The following is a 17,344-nucleotide window of genomic DNA, read 5'->3' as shown; positions in this document are numbered from 1 at the left end:
CTACATCAAAGTGAGGCTGTTCACACTGTAACAGACCCAAATCCTGCATTCCTCCTCTCAGCTTTCGTTTCGTTCGTTCATGGAACGTGGACATCCATGGTTGGGCCGACACTTATTGCCCATCCCTAATTGTCCCTGAACTGAGTGGATCACTTGGCCATTTCAAAGGCCGGTTTAAGAGTCACCCACATTATTGTGGATCTCGAATCACATGTAGGCCAGACCCAGGTAAGGATGGCAGATTTCCTTCTCTAAAGGACATTAGAGAACCAGATTTCTTTTTGAAAACAACAATGGTTTTTCATTAGATTTTTAATTCCACATTTTTCCCAATTCAGTTTTCACCATCTGGGATTCGAATCTGGATCCCCAGAGCAGTCTCCTGGGTCTCCAGTGACAATGCCACTGTGCCACTGCCTCCTCACTCCCACAGCCACTCATGTGTTATTATCTGCAATCTTCAATATCGTTCCATCCGTCTCCAAGTCCAAATGGAAACAATCAGACATCGCAGCCAAATCTTTACAACACATTACTCCCTACATCCTGTTAACAATTTCATCAACACCCACTTTTAAAACTCATGCCTTACCTGCCACTGATCAGTTGATTTGAAGCCTTTATCATTTCATACTGTGGCTGGAGAGAGTGGAGGAACACTAAATGAGGCAGCACAGTGGTTAACACTGTTGCCTCACAGCACCAGGGACCCGGGTTCGATTCCCACCTTGGGTCACTGTCTGTGCGGAGTTTGCACATTCTCCCCGTGTCTGCGTGGATTTTTCTCCGGGTGCTCTGATTTCTTCCCACAGTGCAAACGTGTGCAGGTTAAGCGAATTGGCCATGCTAAATTCTCCCTCAGTGTACCCAAACATTGCCAGAGTGTGGCGACCAAGGGATTTTTCACAGTAACTTCATTGCAGTGTTAATGTAAGTCGACTTGTGACGAATAAATAAGTAAACTTTTAAGTGGAACTCTGAGAGGGTGTATGCGATCAATAGGTGAAGGAACTCTGAAGATGTATTCACATGAAAGTTAAGATAGAAGCCAAGGGGACATGATTAAAATCTGAATCAGTCTCCAAGTTACGAAACCACTAGTTAGATCAGATAGGGAAGCACTGATGAAGGTGCAAAGGAGAGTCACTCAGATGATCAAAATGTGCAGGTTGGATAGGTTTGAGTTGCTTTCTCTGGAGCAGAGAAGACTGAGGGGGAGACCTAATTGAGATTATGAAGGGCATGGACAAATAGGGAGCAGCCGTTCCCCTTAGTTGAAGGGTCAACCACTAGGGGACAGAAGTTAAAAGTGAGGGTTGGGAGGCTTAAGGAGGATTTGAGGAAAAGATTTTTTACCCAGAGGGTGGCGAGGGTCTGGAATGCGATGCCTGGGAGGGTGATGGAGGCTGGATGCCTCACATTCTTTAACAAGTACCTGGATGAACACTTGGCACGTCATAACATTTAAGGCCATGGGAAGTGAGATTAAGTGGGCAAGTCAGAGCCTTTCATGCATCGGTGCAGACTCGATGGGCCGAAGGGCCTCTTCTGCACTGTAGTATTCTCTGATTCTGTGCAGATTGGGTGGAATGGCTGTGCTGAGTTACCCCTTCATGTCTCAAGTTGTGTAGGTGAAATGGATTAACCGTGGTAAATGTGTGGGGTTATGGGGAGAGGGCGAGAGAGAAAGGGCCTGGTAAAATACGCTGTCAGAGAGTCAGCACAGACTTGATGGACTGAATGGCCTCCTACTGCACTGTAGGGATTCTATGATTCAATGATACCGGAACCGAGAGGTTACACCTGTTGGGAAAGATTGGAGAGGCTCTGGACTCAGGAGACTGGGCAGTGACCTGATAGAAGTCTTTAAGATGATGAACGGGTTTGGTGGGAGAATCGAGATGAATACCTTACCCAGAGAGTGGTGAGAATGTGGAGCTGACTGCCATGAGAGGTAGTGGAGGCAACTAACACCGACTTAGGAGGAAATAGATACACACAGGAGAAAGAAAATGTTGGATGGGGGTTTCTGTTTCGCCAGCTACACAGCTGACTTTTCTTGCCTTATTTTCCAGCACTTAGACAAAAACAAATGTTGGAGGCATATCCCACACTGGCACACTCAAACCCAGCCCAAACAGCACCATTGACTTTCCAGAGATCAGAGCTCTCTTTGTAAAAGGTGCCCCAATCTACAGACTGAAAGTTAACATACAGAACTCTTCGTGGGCACAGGGAAATGTACACACAGACACACACACACACACACACACACACACACACACACACACACACACACACACACACCCCGCCGTCCCCCACCATGAACACAAGGAACAGCCTTCCCCTATGCATGTACAGGGAACCACCTCACCATAGACACAGCTCCCCCCCCCACAACCCAATTCCCACACCATGAACACAAAGACCAGTCTCCCCGACCCCACATGCAAGGGGAACCATCTTCTATGGTCACAGGGAACTACCTACCCATGGACATAAGGAACAGCCTCCACCCCCCAGTCACATGCACTACGAACCACCCCCCCCATTCCCACATGGACTGAGAACCAACTCCCATGGCTACAAGGAACCACCCCCCCACGGACCCACAGTGTCCTCCCCACGAACACAAGGAACAAACACCTCCCTCACTATGCATGCACAGGGAACTGTCCCCCCTCCCCACCCCACCCATTCCCCCAGTAGACCACCAGGAACACCATTCCATGGAGTTCTCCAGAGGAATCTGCCCCCAGTTCCCAGCCAGAGAGGGGAAGGGGCAGTGCCAAAAGGGGCAGTGCCAAGACATGTCCCTCTCCCCGCCAGGGTCTCCCTGGCACGATCTCTTCACATTGCTCTATACTTGTAACCCTCGCTGACATGATGTCATATTCCAATGGGGGAGAGCAGAGAAGCCCGCTGATGGGGCTTAAACATTTAAATAAGGTTCCTGGCATTCTGTGTTGAGATTCAGATATGTTTGTGTGCACCCTTGCCTCACGTTCGAACCATTTTTGAAATAATTTAGTTCTATGCTAATGAATAAGCAGTTACTTCAAATCAATAAACTAACGACATTTTAACTGCGACATCTTTAAACTGGATGTATGGACTTCTTTGAAACCATAAATTTGTTATAATAAATTGGGGAAATGTGTGTTTGTGAGGGAGAAAGGCTCTGCTTAAGAGTAAAATAATTCCTCTTCATTAGGGTAGAAGTGAGAATGACCTTACACCAGAGAGATATTCTGCTTTCTTTGTGAAATGGAACATATCATTTTCATTGAGTTATTCATCGATGTATAACAGTTTAGTAAAAGTAATGGGGGTTACCATTGACCAGAAACTAAACTGGACCAACTAGTGGTGTACATGGACTTCAGCAAGGCGTTTGATAAGGTCCCCCATGCAAGACTTCTTGAGAAGGTGAGAGGGCATGGGATCCAAGGGCCTTTGGCCTTGTGGATCCAGAACTGGCTTGCCTGCAGAAGGCAGAGAGTGGTTGTGGATGGGTCTTTTTCGGCATGGAGGTCAGTCACCAGTGGAGTGCCCCAGGGATCTGTTCTAGGACCCTTGCTGTTTGTCATTTTCATAAATGACCTAGATGAGGAAGTGGAGGGATGGGTAAGTAAGTTCGCTGATGACACGAAGGTCGGTGGTGTTGTGGATGGTCTGGAAGGATGTCAAAAGTTGCAGCAGGACATAAATAGGATGCAGGACTGGGCGGAGAAGTGGCAGATGGACTTCAACGCGGATAAATGTGTAGTCGTCCATTTTGGCAGAACCAATGGGATAAACAAGTACACTATCAAGGGCAGGAGTCTTAGTAGTGTTGAAGAGCAGAAGGATCTCGGGGTCCGGGTCCACAGGACTCTTAAATCGGCCTCGCAGGTGGAGGATGTGGTCAAGAAGGCGTATGGTGTACTGGCCTTCATTAATCGAGAGATTGAGTTTAGGAATCGGGAGGTAATGCTGCAATTTTATAAGACCCTTGTCAGGCCTCATTTGGAGTACTGTGCACAGTTCTGGTCGCCTCACTATAGGAAGGACATAGAAGCTATTGAAAGGGTACAGAGGAGATTTACAAGGATGTTGCCTGGACTGGGAGGCATGCCTTATGAAGTTAGGTTGAGGATGCTGGGACTCTTTTCCCTGGAGAGACGAAGGTTGAGAGGCGACCTGATAGAGGTTTACAAAATGTTGAGAGGAATAGATAGGGTGGATTCTCAGAGGCTATTTCCCCGGGTTGAAATGGTCGCTACGAGAGGACACAGATTTAAGGTGCGGGGAGGCAAGTACAGAAGTGATGTTAGGGGTAAGTTTTTCACTCAGAGGGTGGTGAGTGAATGGAATCGGCTGCCGTCAGTGGTGGTGGAGGCGAACTCGCTGGGGTCTTTTAAAAGACTTCTGGATGAGTATATGGGGTTTAATGGGATTGGGAGTTATAGATAGGTCTATGGATTGGTAGGTGTTGATGTGATTGGTGCAACTCGTGGGCCGAAGGGCCTGTTTGTGCTGTAGTGTTCTATGTTCTATAACTATATAAACACTGTGACTACAAAAACAGGTTAAAGGCTGGGAATTCTGTGGCAAGAAAAGTGCCTCCTGTCTCCCTGAAGCCTGTCCACCATCTATAAACTCAAGTCATAGAATCATAGAATCTTACAGTGCAGAAGAAGGCCATTTGACCCATCAAGTCTGTACTGAATACAACCCCACCCAGGCCCTATCCCCAAAACCCCATGCATTTACCCCAGCTAGTCCTCCTGACACTAAGGGGCAATTTAGCATGGCCAATCCACCTAACCCACACATTTTTGGAGTGTGGGGAGAAACCAGTGCACCTGGAGGAAACCCATGCAGACATGGAGAGAATGTGGCCAGAATCAAATGGGTTACTAATGCTGTGAGGCAGTGGTGCTAACCACTGTGCCACCGTGCCACCCTTAGAAGTGGGAAGTATGACGGAATGCTCCCCACTTCCCTAGTGAGTGCCACACCAACAGCTTTCAAGAAGTTTGACACCATCCAGAACAACGCAGCCCGTGTGATTGGCAGCCCATCCACCACCTACAACATTCACTCTCTCCACCCTTCTCCAAAGTAGCAGCAGTGAGGACCATCTATAAGATGCACTTTAGCAACTCGCCAAGGCTCCTTCAACAGCACCTTCCAAATCCATGACCTCTCCACCTAGAAGGACAAGGGCAGTGAAATTACTTCTGTGAGGCCCATGAAGTGGGCCCATGGAGGATGAGCTCTTTGATTGAGGTCATAATTGCCTGCCTATCTGGGGAGCCTCATCTGTATATAAAAATGGGAGTTTCAGGTCTTCTGGCTCTCCAGATTCTGAATATGTACCTGAAATTCTCTTAGGAGTGAAGATAAGTTTGTAAATGAGGGGAATCTGGTGAAGGGATTCCCTCTGCAGAGTTATTTCAGGCAGCAGATAGTTGGGAACACCATCAACCTGCAAGTTCCCTTCCAAGCCACACACCGTCCTGACTTGGAAATATATTGCCGTTCCTTCGCAGTCAAAATCCTGGAACACCCTCCCTAACAGCACCCTGAGTGTACCTATACCACACGGAAAGCAGCAGTTCACCCCTAATTGCCCTTCTTAAGAGTAATTAGGGATGAGTGATAAATGCTGACCTGGTCCACAAAGCTCACTCAACAAATACATTTTTAAAAATTGACCGTGCACCTGGAGAAAACATGATTCACAAACCTTTAGTCGCCAGAGAGAAATATACCAAATAAGAGTCAGAGTGAGTGTACAATGATGCGAGAGAAAGAGACAAACAGACCGAGGCGATGGGGTGTGAGAGAGAAACGTGGGTGAATGCTGTGTGAAAATCATTGTTCCTGGTAAGTGACACAATATTGTGAGAAGAAATATTCTGAGCTTTCTGGAGCAGCTGGAACGCATAATTAATCATTGTGCAAAGTGTTCTCAACATTTCCAATCAGCAAGTACAATGATTGTGGTGTTTTGATTGTTAGAACAGGGTTTGACTGGAACAGTATGGGAAAGCAATGTATCTGGTGTAGATAAAATCTTCAGAGTCCCTGATGACCATAGGCTGTTCTCTCTCTCCCATTTGAGGGGGAAAGCTGACTGGTGGTGATTTAACCTGAGGTTCACCACCCATCAGGCATGGGGCAAGATTGAGAATAACCTTAGCCGGTGTGGGAATTGAACCCACACTATTGGTGTCGCTCTGCGTCACTAACCAGCTGTCTAACCAACTGATCTAAACTGAACAATAGGTCTGGTACACTGGATATATACACTGGATATATGTACCATGGCAGTGAGAGCCACTCATTAAAAACTGGTTTGGCCAAACTCACCTATTTGAGTAATTGGTGACGTGAAATGTCTCTTATCAACACATGAAACATTTATGCCCAAAAAGATGAAGCATTCTGCCAATCGCAATACACTTTGTTTTGGATTGATTTAGACTGATGATTTGATTTGGCTTATGATTGCCATACGTATTGGGATACAGCGAAAAGTATTGTTTCTTGCGCGTATATAGACAAAGCGTAACGTTTATAGAGAAGGAAAGGAGTGCTGAATGTAGTGTTACAGTCAAAGCTCGGGTGTAGAGAAAGGTCAACTTAATGCAAGGAAACTCCATTCAAAAGTCTGACAGCAGCAGGGAAGAAGCTGTTCTTGAGTCCGTTGGTATCAGACTTCTGTATCTTTTTTCCAATGGAAGAAGGTGGAAGAGAGAATTTCTGGGATCCATGAGGTCCTTAATTATGCTGCCTGCTTTACAGAGGCAGCGGGAAGTGTAGACAGAGTCAATGGATGGGAGGCTGGTTTGAGTGATGGATTGGGTTTTGTTCACAACACTTTTTTGTGGTCTTGGTTGTAATCAGAATGGGTGATTGTGCGTTAGTTTCCGCTATCCCAGTGGGAACACAATTTTACGTTGAATTTTAGCCTGTTCCTAAACAAGGACTTGTCATTCTATTTGTCCCTTTCTTTATCGCAAGAAGAAAGCCCTCAGCACTCAGACAGGGAAGCCACCATTCTCTTTGATTCATAACTGGTCATGGGGGACAGATTTGCGGGATGTTTAAAGGGTGTTTGAGGGGATTGTTTCTTGACCCACATTGGGATGGGTATCCGGTACTCACTGCCTGAGAGTGTGGTGAAGACAAAAACCCCCATCACACTTAAGGAGTGTTTGGGCAGGCAATTGAAATGCCGAAACTTACAGGGATACAGACCAAGGGCAGGAAAGTGGGATTAGGCTGGCTGTTTCCTTATTATCCAGCATGTCCTGGTGAGCAAGGGGCCTCCTTCCATGCTGTAAATTTCTATGATGAATCATTAGAATAGAAAGTGCTGGGAATACACAGTGGATTTGGCAGCATCTGTGGGAGTAGAGAGAGGAACAATGTTTCATAGAATCCCTGCAGTGTCGAAGGAGGCCATTCAGCCCATCGAGCCTGCACTGACAGCAATTCCAGGCCCTATCGTCGTAACCCCATGAATTTGCGTTGCTAATTCCTCTGATGCTAAGGAGCAATTTACCACGGCCAATCAACCTAACCCGTACATCTTTGGAGTTTGGGAGGAAACCAGGGCACCCGGAGGAAACCCACGCAGACACGGGGAGAATGTGCAAACTCCATGTAGTCACCCGAGGCCGGAATTGAACTGGGTGGCACTGCTGTCTCACAGCGCCAGGGACCCGGGTTCGATTCCTGGCCTCGGGTCATTGCCTATGCAGAATCTGCACATTCTCCCCGTGTCTGCGTGGGTTTCCTTCAGGTGCTCCAGTTTATCCCACACTCCAAAGATGTACGGGTTAAGTGGATTGCTCATGGTAGATTTACCCTTAATATTAAGGGGACTAGCTAGGGGTTACGGGGATAAGGCCTTGGGTGGGATTGTGGTAGGTGCAGACTCGATGGGCCGAATGCCTTCCTTCTGCAGTGCAGGAGTCTATGATTCCATGAACCCGGGTCCTTGATGCTGTCAGGCAGCAATCTGGATTCAGGTCACCAGAACTGAAAGATCATCGGGTTGCAGAGTGTAATGACCTCAACAAGGCCCATGGAGTTGGTATCTTCGAGTATGAGCTCCCTGATTGAAGTAATGATTGCCTGTCCAACCAGGGAGTTTCACTGTCAGGGCTACTGACACTCCAGATTCTGACGCTGTACGTGAAGCACTCTTAGGAGTAGAGATAAGTTTGTAAATAAAGGTAATCTGGAGCAGGGACACCTTCCTCTATGGAGTTATTTCACAGAGACAAAGGAAAGGGGCAACCTCTGATAACAAGAGAGGAAGAGAACTGTTCCCCAGTGGTTGCTGGTCAAACATAAGAATCTTCCTTTTTGTTTACAGGCACTTATTCACATTTCCTTCTGTTTCAAAACTGAAGATTACATGTTGATAAATCCATGAATTTGCAGCCACAGTTTCACTGATCTGGTGATTTTATTCAGTCTCTCTAATGGCTAACATCAAGCCAGAAATAGAAATCGATTTTTTTGTTAACTTTAGCTGCCGCACACACACAGTAGAAGTGCTGAACCAGATAAACACGGGCCCGGAGATTATAGCTTACGATATATATTTCCCACAAATCAATCATTTGCCCAAAGGAAAGCAATTTTTTTTTGCCAGTTTCTTTTTTCTATACTGGGAGTCGGGGATAGATGGATGTGTCTGGCCCTCGACAAATTAACTTCTTCACCAACTAGATGCTGCAGAGTGAAATTAAAAGTGCTTTATTCCAGTGTCAAAGTACCCCAGTTAGCTGGAATTCTGTCTGCCTCCAGGCATTGCAAATCTCTACTCTCTCCCCACTCCATGCCTTGCCTTGCACAAGGGCACACATTATGGTACCAATTTAACCCTAATCCTCGTAACAACTCTGATAGTCTCCTTTCTTTACCTCATGCTCGCTTTGCCTCTCAAGGAATATACCCATTTGCCTTACTCTGTAGACAGATGTCAATGATCCTTAAAATGAGCAAAATATTGCGGATGCTCAAATCTAAAGTTTATTTATTAGTGGCTTACATTAACACTGCAATGAAGTTACTGTGAAAATCTCCTAGTTGCCACACTCTGGCGCCTGTTCAGGTACACTGAGGGAGAATATCATACAGTGCAGAAGGAGGCCATTCAGCCCATTGAGTCTGCACCAATCGCAATCCCACTCTGGCCCTATTCCCGTAACCCCACATATTTACCCTGCTAATCCCCCTGACACTAGGATCAATTCAGCACGGCCAATCAACCTAACCTGCGCATCTTTGCACTGAGAGAGGAAACCGGAGCACCCGGAGGAAACCCACGCAGACATGGGAAGAATGTGCAAACTCCACACAGACAGCAACCGAGGCCAGAATCGATCCTCGGTCCCTGGCTCTGTGAGGAACATAAGAACATAAGAAATAGGAGCAGGAGTAGGCCATCTAGCCCTTCGAGCCTGCCCCGCCATTCAATAAGATCATGGCTGATCTTAGTAACACTAACCACTGTGCCACACTGACACAGTAAAAAGTCTGACAACACCAGGTTTTAGTCCAACCTATTTATTTGATAATATACTCACTATTATCAAATAAATAGGTTGGACTAAAACCTGGTGTTGTCAGACTTTTTACTGTGTTTACGCCAGTCCAACGCCGGCATACCCACACCACGCTGACACCCCAGAAGAGAGTCTCTTGGATGTTGTGTTAAATATTGTGCCTGCCACTTCTGCAAGGACCAGCAGGCTGGCTAGCTTCATGTCTCAATGTTGTGATACATGTCTGGAAAATGACCTACAATTATGCAAGTTAGAGGTAAACAAAGTAACCCTGCCACAGCCTATTCCACTGATCATTCCCAGGCAAATATCGCACTCACATGAAGAGAGATGATCAGCAATTGGGTTTGCGTAACTGACATCACTTTTCTAGTTCAGGAAACAAACAACAGCCAGTTAACCAGAGAAAAGATATTCATTAACTGGTACAAAATGTCAACAGATTCAGCAGCAGCCCTCAGGCCTCTCCCTCACAGACAGAGAGATCAAGTCTATCTTAATTTACTGCAGGTGCAAAGAATACAGAAAATAGAAGTAAAATTCCCAACAAAACGATGTACAAAATTTAGCACGGCCAGTGCACCTAACCAACACATCGTTTGGACTGTGGGAGGAAACCGGAGCACCCAGAGGAAACCCACGCAGACACAGGGAGAACATGCAGACTCCACACAGACAGTGAGCCAAGCCAGGAATTGAACCTGGTGCTGTGAGGCCGCAGTGCTAACCATTGCGCCACTGTGCCGCTGAAATAAGAATAAAAGATGCTGGAAAAACTCAGTAGCTCTGGCAGCGTCTGGAAGGAGAGAAAGCAGAGTTAACGGGCAAAATCTTATCAGAAAATGGCAGAGTGTTTTTTTTTCCTGCCAAGAAACACTCCAGGTTTCTCTCCTGATCTTATAACACTCTGCCAAAAATATCAAGGGGTGTGATTCATGCACTCATTCCGGGGTTGGGGGCGGGGGACGGGACCTCACCACCCTGGCAAAATCCAGCTGCGCAGAGATCGAGGCACTGCCTTTAAAGTACACCCTGATTACAACTTGAATAAAACCCACCCCAGAGGTCTCAGGGGCTCCACTCTCCACTCCCATGGTGAATGGGGGTCAGAGAGGGGAGGGAGGATGAGTGGGGAAGGTGGGAGAATGGAGGGGTTTGATTGTGGAGGGTGGGCAAGCGGAGGGTCTGAATGCCGAGGGAGGCGCTGAATGGGGGTCAGAGAGGGGAGGGAGGATGAGTGGGGAGGATGGGAGAATGGAGGAGTTTGATTGCCGAGGGTAGGAGAATGGAGGTCTGAATGCTGTGGGGGGCTGACTGGGGGTCTGGATATGGAGGGGGTGCTGACTGGGTGACTGAGTGCTGAGGGTAGGGGAATGGGGGGTCTGAATGCGGAGGGGGTGCTGAAGGGACATCTGAGTGGGGAAAGGGGGATGTGGGGTGTTAGTGACAGTGGGGGGGGGGGGGGTCAGGTCATGCCTCCGTGGTGTGAGGGGGTGATCCATTATTTGTGGATGGGAGGGGAGAGTGCTTCCCTGATCAGTGGGGAGGGGGGGTGCGGGGGCATCATTTCCATTCTTTGGGGGAGGGGGGTGCTGAGTCTGAGTGCAGGGACCAACACACCAATTAAAAATGGTACCCCGATCTCTGAGCAGTGGGGCTGGCCGGCAAATTTCCCGGGATCCACATATTTGCATCCATGGTTGACCCATACGACAAAGATAAACAAGGCAAACACCGGTGGATCCATTAGCTCTGCTCTGAATGTTGGCATGAGGCACCAGGATGCTTAATCACCCACTTGTCGTCATGTAAGCTGGGATTCTCCAGCCTCACCCACGGCTGGGATTCTCCGAACTCACCTGTGCTCCGACCTTGCCCGTGTTTGAGATTCTCCGAACACACCCACGGCTGGAATTCTCCTGCTCCCCCCGGTTGGGTTTCTTGGACCTCACCCGTGGCTGGGATACTCAGACCTCACCATAGGCTGGGATTCTCCAGTCCCGCTGCTGTGAATGGGGATTTGTCCGAGCGCCAAACTCTCCATTCTCGCGGTGGCAGAGTGAACGACGTCGGAGAGTTCTGGCCGTACTCTGCTGGGAAAAGCAAAAAGAAGTCAGGGAAACAGGTCTGAGAAACTGTTCCCAGGCTCCTGGAGCGAATCGAACGAGCTCCTGGCGATGATGGTGACCTTGGGGTGCATGCCCAGTACACAGACTATTGTACTGATATCTGCCGCAGACCCAATGACTTCTATCGGGTGAGAAATCTCAACAAAAATATTTTTGGTTCTAGTCCTGGGATAGTTTTACTGGTATAATGGGTAGTGTGCTTCAAAGAATTGAAACAAAACTGTAAATGAGAGGAAGGAAGCTCAAATAATTGAACACAATTATTTCAACCCTGAGACATGCTATTTAATGAACAAACTTCAACAGTGAAAGATTTATTTTCAGGATTGCTATGTTAACTGTTCAGATGTGATTTCAAGCGTATCAGAGCATGCTGTCAGGACAGAATATGTGACTTGAAAATGGGGACTGAATTAAACCTGCCCTGGTCTAATTTCCTCCTAATATTCTAACCATATTTTTCCTGAAGACTTAGTTTTCCATATGCGACATCACATGAGATTTGTTCGTAATTATATCAAAAACTCAAAAAGTTATATGAAACAAGAATTTTTGACTTTAGTATTATGTTTGTATGCCCCACTGGAACTTTCTCCCAGGGTGCAAGTGCCAGTTACTAGGAGGCATAGGTTTAAGGTGCGAGGGGCAAGGTTTAAAGGAAATGCGCGAGGCAGGTTTTTTTTTACACAGAGGTTGGTGGGTGCCTGGAACTCACTGTCGGGGGAGGTAATGGAAGCAGATACGATAGTGAGTTTTAAGGGGCATCTTGACAAATACATGAATAGGATGGGAATGGAGGGATACGGTCCCTTGAAGGATAGGGGGTTTTAGTTCAGTTGCGCAGCATAGTGGGTGCAGGCTTGGAGAGCCGAAGGGTCTGTTCCTGCGCTGTAATTTGTTCACGATTAAGAAGACTTTTACATATAAACGCAAAACTTTGAATCACTATTTCAGCTTGCCATCTTTTCTTCACTCTCCCTTTTGTCTATTTTACCTTTTGCCTTTGTTCAGTTAATGAAACCCACTCTTGTGTTTCTACAACATTTCTTAAACTTTGAATTAAATCGTTAAGCACATTTACTGAACTGTCGTAGAAGTAGAACATGCCAGGAAATTTCAGCAAGTCCCACTGCATCTGTGGAGAAAGAGAAACAGAGTTAATGGGCAGAAGTTTCTCATCTCGCCCACTTTGGGAATCATAGTGGGTGGGATAGAAAATGTACATATTTATCAAGAGCAGGTTTGAATTTCCGATCTTGGGGCACACATGACTGAAAACTCCTGCCCGATGATTTGAGTCCAATATCAGTCACATTGGATACAAAACATTCTCTCTTCCATCGTCTTCTGTCGAGAAAGAGATACAAAAGTCTGAGGTCACGCATCAACCAACTCAAGAACAGCTTCTTCCCTCCTGCTGTCAGACTTTTGAATGGATCTACCTTGCATTAAGTTGATCTTTCTCTGCACCCTAACTGTGACTGTAACACTACATTCTGCACTCTCTCCCTTCCTTCTCTATGAACAGTATGCTCTGCTGTATGGCGTGCAAGAAATAATACTTTTCACTGTATGTTAGTACATGTGACAATAATAAATCAAATCAGATCAAAAATCATTGTTCCTCTCTCCACAGATACTGTCAGACCTGCTGAGGTTTTCCAGCATTTTCTGTTTTTGTTTCTCGCATCTGCAGTATTTTGCTTTTATTGTACCTCTACTTCCCAGCTTTTAATCTCCCAGTAGGAGATGGGAGTTACCCCATGATCATTGGCTGTAAACCAATTGGTTAATTTTCTAGCCAATCCAGGCTTAGAGATCTGAGGATCGCTGTAGCCATGGATACAGCTAAATTGGCGCTTAATGTGATTTCCAACTGAAGATAGGACGACTCGATGAGGTGCTAGCTTGTTGGCGGAGTTCGGTGTTGACTGTTACCTTTTCTTTTGCTGTTTTCTTCCCCTTTGTGGTGTGGGACATGAAGTTAACCAGTCCACAGCGTATGGTGAGTAACGCATGAGCTTCCCGCCACTCCACATCAACTCACCCGAGAGGGCTTCTCGAGTTCTGTCTGGTTTTACGTTTTGTAAATGTCATTGCAATTTGGATTTGTGGTTGCCCGAGGCAGGAGAATGGTTTTGTCTGGATTATGCAATTCCAATTGCATTGCATGTAACGTTATTGGATGGAAGTGCATAATTAGATGGATGCTGTACACCAAACAAAATGACAGGAGATCAGTTTAGCAGCATAACCTAATAACAGGAACCACTGGAATGTTGGATGTGCCCAGTAGGCCATTTGTCATCTTAAAGACGGTAACATTTGGGTGAATCCTTCATTAGAATTGGCACAGCTGAGATTAAATCTAATTTTGTGTTTAATGAGGTGACTGGCCTACTAAGCACTTTCAGTTTCATTTCAGATTTCCAACATTTGCCATCTTCCTTTGTATGTCAGCGATAATATTCATTTGCATTAAGTACATGTTCTCATGTTATTTTTCCTCATCCACTCACCTCCCTTGAATTAATTCAAGTGAACTTGCTTTGAGAGTCAAGACTATAAGAGAAAGGAGCAGAATTAGGCCATTCAGCCCATTAGGTCTGCTTCACCATTCAATCATGGCTGATATGATTTTCAACCCCATTCTGCTGCCTTCTCCCTGCCAAGCTTGATCCCCTTACCTCCTTAAAAGCACTCAATGACCTGGCCTCCACAGCCTTCTGTGGCAATGAATTCCACAGATTCACCACCTCTGGCTGAAGAAATGCCTCCTCATCTCAGTTCTAAAGGGTCATCCCTTTTACTCTGAGACTGTGCCCTTGGATCCTAGTCTCTCCCACTATTGGAAACATCTTCCCCATGTCCACTCTATCCAGGTCTTTCAATATTCTGTATGTTTCAATGAGATCCCCCTCATTCTTTTAAACTCCATTGAGTACAAACCCAGAGTCCTTGTAAGTCAAGCTTTTCATTCCCGGGATCATGAACCTCCTCTCAACCCTCTGCAAGACCAATATATACTTCCTGAGATACAAGGCCCAAAACTACTCACAATATTCTAAATGTGGTCTCACCGGAGCCTTACAAAGCCTAAGCAGCACTTAAAATCATGGAATCATAGTATTGCTACAGTCCAGAAGGAGGCCATTCGGCCTGTCAAGCATGTACTGACCACACTCCCACCCAGATCCTATTTCTGTAAGCCCACACATTTATGCTACTAACCCCGCTGACATCAGAGTCAATTTATCTTGGCCAGTCAACCTAATCTACACATCTTTGGACTGTGGGAGGAAACAGGAACTTCTGGAGGAAACCCATGCAGACACGGGGAGAGAGTGCAAACTCCACACAAACAGTGACGTGAGGCCGGATTTGATTCCAGGTTCCTGGTGCCGTGAGGCAGCAGTGCTAACCACTGTGCCACCGTGCAGCACTTAGGCCTAGAAAATCTTCTAGGCCTCTATTCTTTCTACCAAAGTGCATAACCTCATACTTTACCACATTGTATTCCATCTAATACTGCAATAATGGGGATGCTGAATGCATTGTATGATCCCACTGTAGTGCACCAAGCTTGCTTTAAGCATCAACACATCCTGACCTAGAGCACAGAACGTGGTGTTTCCCTGAACTTTCTGCCTTCCAAAATCTAGATTGCCTTTCTTGTGACCTCCCATCTCCTCCCCTTCCCTTCCCCCGAGGTCTTAACCCTCACTCAACACAGCCAGAAATTGAAGACTTGTCCTTCCCAATAGGTGAGAGATGTTAATCTGATTATCCAGACAATCTGATGAATCAATCAAAAGTCTAGTCTCTTGGGGGTAAGGGGGTAAGACAAAAAATTTCAATTACTATATCACCTCATTCTTTTCCTGACAGCACTTGCTGTTTTTGAACAGGGAGAGTTGTACAAAGATTACAAAAAGAAACTCAAGGCCTATATAGAATTATAGAATCCTGACAGTGCAGAAGGAGGCCATTCAGCCCAGTGAGTCCACACTGACTCTCTGAAAGTGCATCTTACCCAGGCCCACTCCTCTCCATCCTATGCCCATAACTCTGCACATTCACCATGGCTAATCCACCTAACCTACACAACTTGGGACACCATGGGGCACTTTACAATGGCCAATCCACCCAACCTGCATATATTTGGACACTAAGAGGCAATTTAGCATGGCCAATCCATCTAAACTGCACATCTTTAGACATTAAGGGGCAATTTAGTGTGGTCAATCTACCTAACCTGCACATATTTGGACACTGAGGGGCAATTTAGCATGGCCTATCCACATAATCTGCATATCTTTGGATTGGCCATGCACAATTGCCCCTTAGGGTCCCAATCCACCGAACCTGGACAACTTTGCATATCTATTTACTGATGGTATTTGGTCTCTTTGTATTGTTCGATTGTGCAACACATCAATCCCTTCCCTTTGCGTGAGCAAAATTGTGCACATCACAGAAAGATGGCCTGTATAATGTGAAAACAGAAAGCGCTGAAAATACGCAGCAGGGCTGGCAGCATCTGTGGAGAAAGGAACAGAGTTTACTCAGGTTAATTACCTTTCATCAAATAGACTTCTGAGGACAACTAAATTATTGGAGATTCCAGGTTTAGAATTTTGCCCGCATCAGAGATTTAAGGAACTTTCCCCAAAATTTCCCAGTTACCTCAAGAACAAAAACATTAATTTTGAAGAGTAAAAAAAAGACATTGGAAATATTTATTAAATTGAATGTACTGTCAATGATTGTTTTTTTTTAAACCCAACACTCAAGAAATTTGACACCACCCAGGACAAAGCAGCCCATTTAATTGGCAACACATCCACTGACACTCAGTAGCAGCAGTGTGTGCTATCCACAAGATGCACTGAGCAATTCACCAGAGGTCCTTAGACAGCACCTTCCAAACACACACCCACTTCTGTATAGGACAATGGTAGCACATACGTGGGAACACCACCCACTGCAAGTTCCGCTCCAAGCCACTCACCATCCTGAGTTGGAAATATATTGGCTGTACCTTCACTGTCACTGGGTCAAAATTCGAGAACTCCCTCCCTAACAGCACTGTGGGTGTACCTTTGCCACATGTACTGCAGCGGTTCAAGAAGGCAGCTCACCACTACCGGTGATACGCTGACACAGTGGTTAGCACTGCTGCCTCAGAGTGCTAGGGACCTGGGTTCGATCCCTGGCTTGGGTCACTGTCTGTGAAGAGTCTGCACATTCTCTCGATGTCTGCGTGGGTTTCCTCCGGGTGCTTTGGTTTCCTTCCACAGTCCAAAAGATGTGCTAGTTAGGTGCATTGGCCATACTAAATTCTCCCTCAGTGTACCCGAGCAGGTGCTAGAGTGTGGCAACTAAAAGCGGAGGAATTTAGAGTAGCTAAGAGCAGCGGGCGAGAAGAGGATTGGGAAAGGTTTAAATGTCAACAAAGATTGACAAAGAAGTTGATAAAGAAGGGTAGGAGAAGCTATGAGGCTGGGCTAGCACTTAATATAAAAAAGGATAGCAAGAGTTTTTATAAATATATAAAAAGGAAGAGGCTGGCTAGGGTGAACGTTGGTCCTTTAGAGGATGAGAAAGGGGAGCTAGTGGTAGGGGATGGGGATATGGCTA

General features: G+C 46.2%; 1 protein-coding gene across 3 annotated transcripts in view; it reads left to right on the top strand.

Annotated features, from left to right (window-relative positions):
* The window catches only part of kcnt1b (potassium sodium-activated channel subfamily T member 1b), a 443,838-nt gene that overhangs the window by 346,973 nt on the left and 79,521 nt on the right, over positions 1-17,344 (top strand). The gene's annotated exons all lie outside the window — the stretch shown is intronic.

The sequence above is a fragment of the Carcharhinus amblyrhynchos genome, chromosome 25 (genome assembly GCF_965287045.1).
Source record: "Carcharhinus amblyrhynchos chromosome 25, sCarAmb.v2.hapA, whole genome shotgun sequence".
Lineage (NCBI taxonomy): Eukaryota > Metazoa > Chordata > Chondrichthyes > Carcharhiniformes > Carcharhinidae > Carcharhinus > Carcharhinus amblyrhynchos.
Note: the sequence above shows the minus strand (reverse complement) of the source record. Positions and strands in the feature narration are given on the sequence as shown.